We start from the raw sequence: 6,000 nt of genomic DNA, 5'->3' as shown, positions 1-6,000 counted from the left end.
AATGAGTGTTGCTGTGTTTCAATAAAACTTTATAAAAATGGGCAAAATGATGGATTGGTTCATTGTCAACCCTTCTCTTGAATTAACACCAGGAATCTGGGAGCCGCCTTGTGAGGAGAGCCATCTTGAAGCCAACTCAGAGGGAGCAGAACTAACAGTCAGGGAATGATGAGCTCTGACAAAGGCTAATGAGTCCTGGATTCAGCCATGCCCGAAGGCAGCATTGCTTGGGACATGCCAGTTATATAATCCAATAGTCCCTTTATTGCTTAAGATAATTTGAGGTGGGCTTTTGTCATCAGAGGAAGTCTTGACTCAGGTAAATCCTCTCCATCATCTGTTCTTGGAGACCTAAAATTGTAAAACACTTGAATTGGAAAAGCCCACCAACTACCCGGGAAGCAGGAAGAAGAAAGGGATCTTTCAAAATCTTAGCTTGAAGTCCTCCATGGGGCCTGATCACTGGCTAGAAGCAGGGATAATGATCACTCATAATCCACCCAAGCTTCCCACACTCTTCCAACCATTTATTGAGCACCAAATACTTTTCAGACCCCAGCCTTGATCTAGAAGGAAAAGAACAGACACCTACATGCACATAGTGTGTACCGGGGCCATTTGCATATAATAGTCAATGATATCCTTACACACTCTAGCCTTCCTATTTTGCACATAAGCAACCAGCAGTGTGACTCAGGGGGTGAAATGACTTGCTCAAAGCAACCCAGAGAGCAATAGAAGAGCTGGATGCAGTACCAGTTCAGGAAGATTCCAAAACCTGACTTTTTCTCCCCTCAGTGCCATTGCTGCCTCCCCTGATAAGAGGCCACTTAGTCCCTGTCACAGAAGTTTACAATAACCCTACATGTTATGTGGATGAGGAAGGGAATAAAGGGGAGCCAAGTCTATCAGGAATGTTATTAAAAGTCAGTGTGTGCCTGTTGGCTGTAAAGACAGACTCAAGAAATTCTTTCAAGTAAATTGGTGGTAGTATAGCAGAAAAATTCTCTCTGCAAAATGCTAACAATGCAGTAGTACTTAAATTTTATATGTGCAGGATTATGACGGGATACATAAAATGGGAAGGAAAAAACCGGCAAGACTTGAGTACATAGTTATTATTTCCTCCCCCTCCCCCACGCCCAGTCTGTTTCCCAAACAGTTCTGGAATGGAAGAGTTTCCTTGTGGAGAAAGTTAACAATGACTGTGAGCAGGCACACGACATGCATACGGGGACACTAGAACTCTTTCTCTTCTTTTCTGGAGAAAAATCAAAGACTGTCACTGGGAACATTGCAGACTATTTAAAAACAGTGACAGCTCCTACCAAATGCACTGGCATTTTGGATGTGGAAGGGGAGGCTGTGATCCCCTTATGTGTGGGGCTGACTTGGCTGCTGGCTTCTCATTGTAGGATAGTGTGTGGGCAGAGCCTAGGACATGAGCTCAGGGCCCGGGCTGATGGAGAACAGAAGAAAGCTGAGCACCTTCTCTGCTTCTGTCTCTGTCTTTCCTGCTCTTTGCCTCCTTCTTTGTTATACGATGGAGGAATAAGAGGAGCATTAAAGAGAAATATAGGGCAGTAACAGAGTCAGCGAGAAGACTTGGGGGAGGAAAAGAAGGGAAAAAAGAGATTCCAAGGGAGAGACTGCAGGACAACTGAAGGAGACTCAGGAGGTCTAGAGAGAGAAAGAGACATTTTTACCCAGAAACAGACCACACACCCACCCACCCACACACATACACACCCCACCCATCACACCTGCCATGTACCACACAGGTATACAGACAGAAAGAAATGTGTGTGTGTGAACATGTATATAATGATAGAGAGACAGAGGGAGACAGACAGAGAAACAAAGAGGCAGAGACACAGAGAGTCATACAGAGAAGATAGAGAGTGATACAGAGAGATAGAAGGAGAAAGAGAGGCAGAAACAGACAGAGAAGACACAGATACAGAAAGGCAGAGATAGAGGGAAATAGAGAGGCAGAGACAGAGGCAGAGGAGACAGAGAGACACAGATACATGGAGACAGAGAGACAGAGGAGGTAGAGATAGATGGAGGGAGATAGAGTAAGAGAGAAACACAGAGAGAGAGGGAGAGAGAGAGAGGGGATAAGAGAGGGAGGTGGGGGAGAGAAGCACACAGAGGTAGAGAAATGTGTGGCATAGAAAGGAACAGGAAGGAGCCTTTCTAAATGACTTTTATTGTAACATTCAACCAGAGAAAGAAGGAAAATTAACTTCTTTAATTTGGAGCTTTTAAAAACTCACGAGTCCTGGACTTAGGCTGAGTGAGAGGTTGTTTGAACCTCACTATGCACCCACCCACACGTCAGGCCCCAGAATGCCAGGACATGTGCACTTGTGTTCTATCCATGGTCCAGGGATATGAGCCTAGGGTCCTGGCCAGTGGGTCTCTGCTAGCTATGGCCTGACAGCCCTGAATGTTCTAAAGGACAGATGCCTGAGGTCCAACACGAGTCTGCAACCCTCCTGTGCCTTGGGAAACCTGGTGTGCAGTGGTGCCATGTGTCAAGGGCATACCATATCCAGCGTGGAAGCCCTGATGTGACTTCCAATTGTCCTTTGACTCAACATCCTGGTGGTCTGTGATTTATGTTTGCATTGTTACCTGGAAGACACAAATAATGTAAGCAAGCATATATCATTCCTTAGAAGAGAAAGTGGTAGTGTGTGTGTGTGTGTGTGTGTGCGTGTATGTGTGTGTGTGTTTGTCTGTAAGTTTGCCTGATGGTTTTCTTATAAAGGTGGGGCTGTTTTGGAGATTCCTCCATGCTCATTCATATAAATCAATACTGTCCTTGCTAACCGGTGAGGCATTTTCCATAGATCTGTTATACCAACAGTACTTCACCTGCATGCTTTTGTTTCTTTCTTTTTTTCTCTCTAGATAATGAGTGGTAAATTTCCTGCACTGAAGAGATTGGACATTGCCAAGTTAATTAATTTCTGAGTCACTTTGCTCAAGTCTTCTCACTTTCCTTGAAACAGCAGGACAGGAGCATTCAGTTTGTTATCAAGAATTTTGCTAGCTGGACATGATGGTACAAGCCTTGTAATGCCAGTACTTAGGAAGCTGAGGCAGGAGGATGGTGAGTTTGAGGACAGCCTTGACTACATAGTGAGATCCTGTTTAAAAAAAAAACCCAGCAAACAATCAAACCCAAAAGAATTTTGCCCAAACCCCAATAGTAGTCAGTATAATTATAGCAAGCATAATAATGACACCCCTTCTCCAGACATGTCCATGTCCTAATCCCTGGAACTGTGGCCATGCCAAATTACATAGCAAAGAACAACTAGGGTTACAGATGGAATTAAGACGGACAATCTACTGACACTGAGGTGGGAGATCACCCTGGAGAGCTGAAGGAACTCCATTGTAGTCACTGGGATCCTTAGAAGTGAAAAAGGGAGACAGAAGAGAGAGGGAAGCAGAGAGATGACAGAATGAGAAGGATGTGGCCTGGAGGATGGGACCATGAGCCCAGGACTATAGTTGACCTTTAGAAGCTGGAAAGGGCAGTGAAATGGATTCTTCCCTTGAACCTCCAGATAAGGATGCAACCCTGTGGACATCTTTATTTATAACTTGGCAAGACCTATTCCAGACTCCAGAGTTGTAAGATAATAAATATATGTTCTAAACCTCTAAGTTTTTAGTAATTTATTAGAGTAGCAATAGCAAATGAATACAAGCCTATCCAAAAGCTCTGCTTCCAGTCCCCAGCAAAGAGGAACCTGTTTCAGAGAATGTCTTATGGAACTCATAGGAAGGTTGATCCCACCATAAGGAGCCAGGTCCATGTTGATTGCAAAGGGGCTCACACTTTGACACCACACTCCAGTCACTTTAATATCACATGTTAATTGCTATAGAAGTCACATCCTAAGATGCTACTTGCAGACATGTGTGAATAGGCAGTCTGTTTTCACAGCCCACTCATGAGACAAGGAACTCTTTTCAGACCACATCCCCTGCAGTGCCTGGATCAGGAAGAGTTCTGGGTTCCTCCATGAGTGAAGTGTCCTTGAGTGCAAGGTCACCCTGGCTAAATCCCCATTTTCAAGAGCAGTCTCAAATGTCTTGTCTTATCAGAAACACAGCGGGGGAAATGAGCAATAATGGTATTTTGTTTTACTCTTGACTGCTGCTTTGTGTAACCCCCGTTTCATCTCACCTTGCCCTTCTCTCTCCTTGTCTTTCTGCTCTCCCCTCATTTTTGCATATCCAGACTCTCTTGCTCTTTCTCAAAATTAAAAGGGACGAGCAAATGCATAGGCAGCCTTGACACGTTCTCCTGGCATCAAACACTCTGGTCTGTCTGGGGCTGCTTCTGCCAGGGGCAATCAGCCCTGGAAGTTCGGAACAGTTGTATAACAGGAAGTTTTAGTCCTTAGTGTCTGTGGGCTGGGGCACTGCCGAGGAGAATAACATCAGGCAGCATGTATCATTTTCAGATTCAGTGGAAAAAGAAAACACAATAAAGATATTTCCATTTGTAGAAATAAAAAGAGATCAGCTCAGTGCTGAGAACTAGTGCAGGAACTGAGCAAATCCAACAGGAAGATTTTGTTCAGGGGAAATGAAGAGTGTTAACTCTGGAGTTGAGCCTGACTCTGAGCTCTGCCACACTGAAGCTCTGACTTGTTTCCCCCACCTGTGAAATGGGTCACCCAGTTCTTATGACGTACATTGCAAGTAGGCATCGATAAAAGAGAACCCTACATATTCTGCAGTTTTTCCATTTGAAAAAACTCTATGATTGTGATCTTGGAGAAGTTACTTTAAGATCTCTGTGCCTCAGTTTCCTTCAAGGTAAAGTGGTATTTCCCTCATACAATCTTGTGAATTTTGTGAGTCAATAGAAATGACACTTAGGGAAGTGCCTGGCTTGCAGTGAATGCCCAATACAAATTAGTTATGGTGATGAGGTTGTCATCAGCCTCCTGCTTGCTCAAGACAGGACCCCTTTTTATTTTTTAAGCTGATTTTTCTCCTTTGCCTTTTTATTCCCTTTGGGCCTTGACCTATGGGGTGGTGCATCCCACATTCAGGGAGGATCTTTCTCCCTTAGTTAATCCTCTCTGGATCTCACAAACACACCCAGAGTGGTGCTTTACTAATCTACTCAAGTTGACTATCAAGATAAACCATCAGTAGCTCACCTCTTGTCAATATGACATCCAAACATATCTCCTTCAACCCTAACATTCTACCCCGGTCTCTGAAAGGCTTATGGCCATCTCACAATGCAAAATGCATTCAGTTCCTCTCCAAGAGTACCCACAGATTTAACAGTTCCAACATCATTCAAAAGTCCAAGTTCAAAGTCTTCTCTGAGATTCAAGGCAAATTCCTAGCTGTGAGCCCCTGTAAAATAAAAAAGAAACACACTTATTTCCAACATAAAATGGCAGAGAGTGAATATTCACATTCCAAAAGGGAGAAATGAGGCCAGAGCAAGACTGAAAACTCTGCAGGGCAAACATTAAATCCTGTACTCCCAGGTCTGGCATCTCAGGCATGGGGTGTGATGATGTGAGCTCCAAAGGGCTTGGGCAGCCCTGCCCGTACAGCCTTGCTGCTTAGCCTGGCTCTGCTTGTTGCCAACAACTTTCCTCATCAGACATTCCTTATTTATGACATCTCTAACTTCCTGGAGTCTCCACTGCATCTTTGGCTTTACAATCATAGGTTCATGATCATGCTCTAAGGGGATGCCTGCAGGGATCCTGATATACCACACATTGCCTGACCCCACAGGTCTTCCTTTGAAATCTGGTGGAAGCTTCCCTGACCCCATAACTCTTGCATTCTACATGCCTGAAAACATAGCATTGCGTGGATCATGCCAAGGTCTGCCACCTGCTTGAGAAATAGCCAGGCTCCCTTGAACAATGGCTACAGTGGCCTCCAAGTGCCTGAATGACCATATATGGGGAAATACTTCTCTAGGTGGTCCTGTGT

The sequence above is a fragment of the Castor canadensis genome, chromosome 17 (genome assembly GCF_047511655.1).
Source record: "Castor canadensis chromosome 17, mCasCan1.hap1v2, whole genome shotgun sequence".
Taxonomy (NCBI): Eukaryota; Metazoa; Chordata; class Mammalia; order Rodentia; family Castoridae; genus Castor; species Castor canadensis.
The sequence above is the reverse complement of the archived record's forward strand: the minus strand, read 5'-3'. Positions refer to the sequence as shown.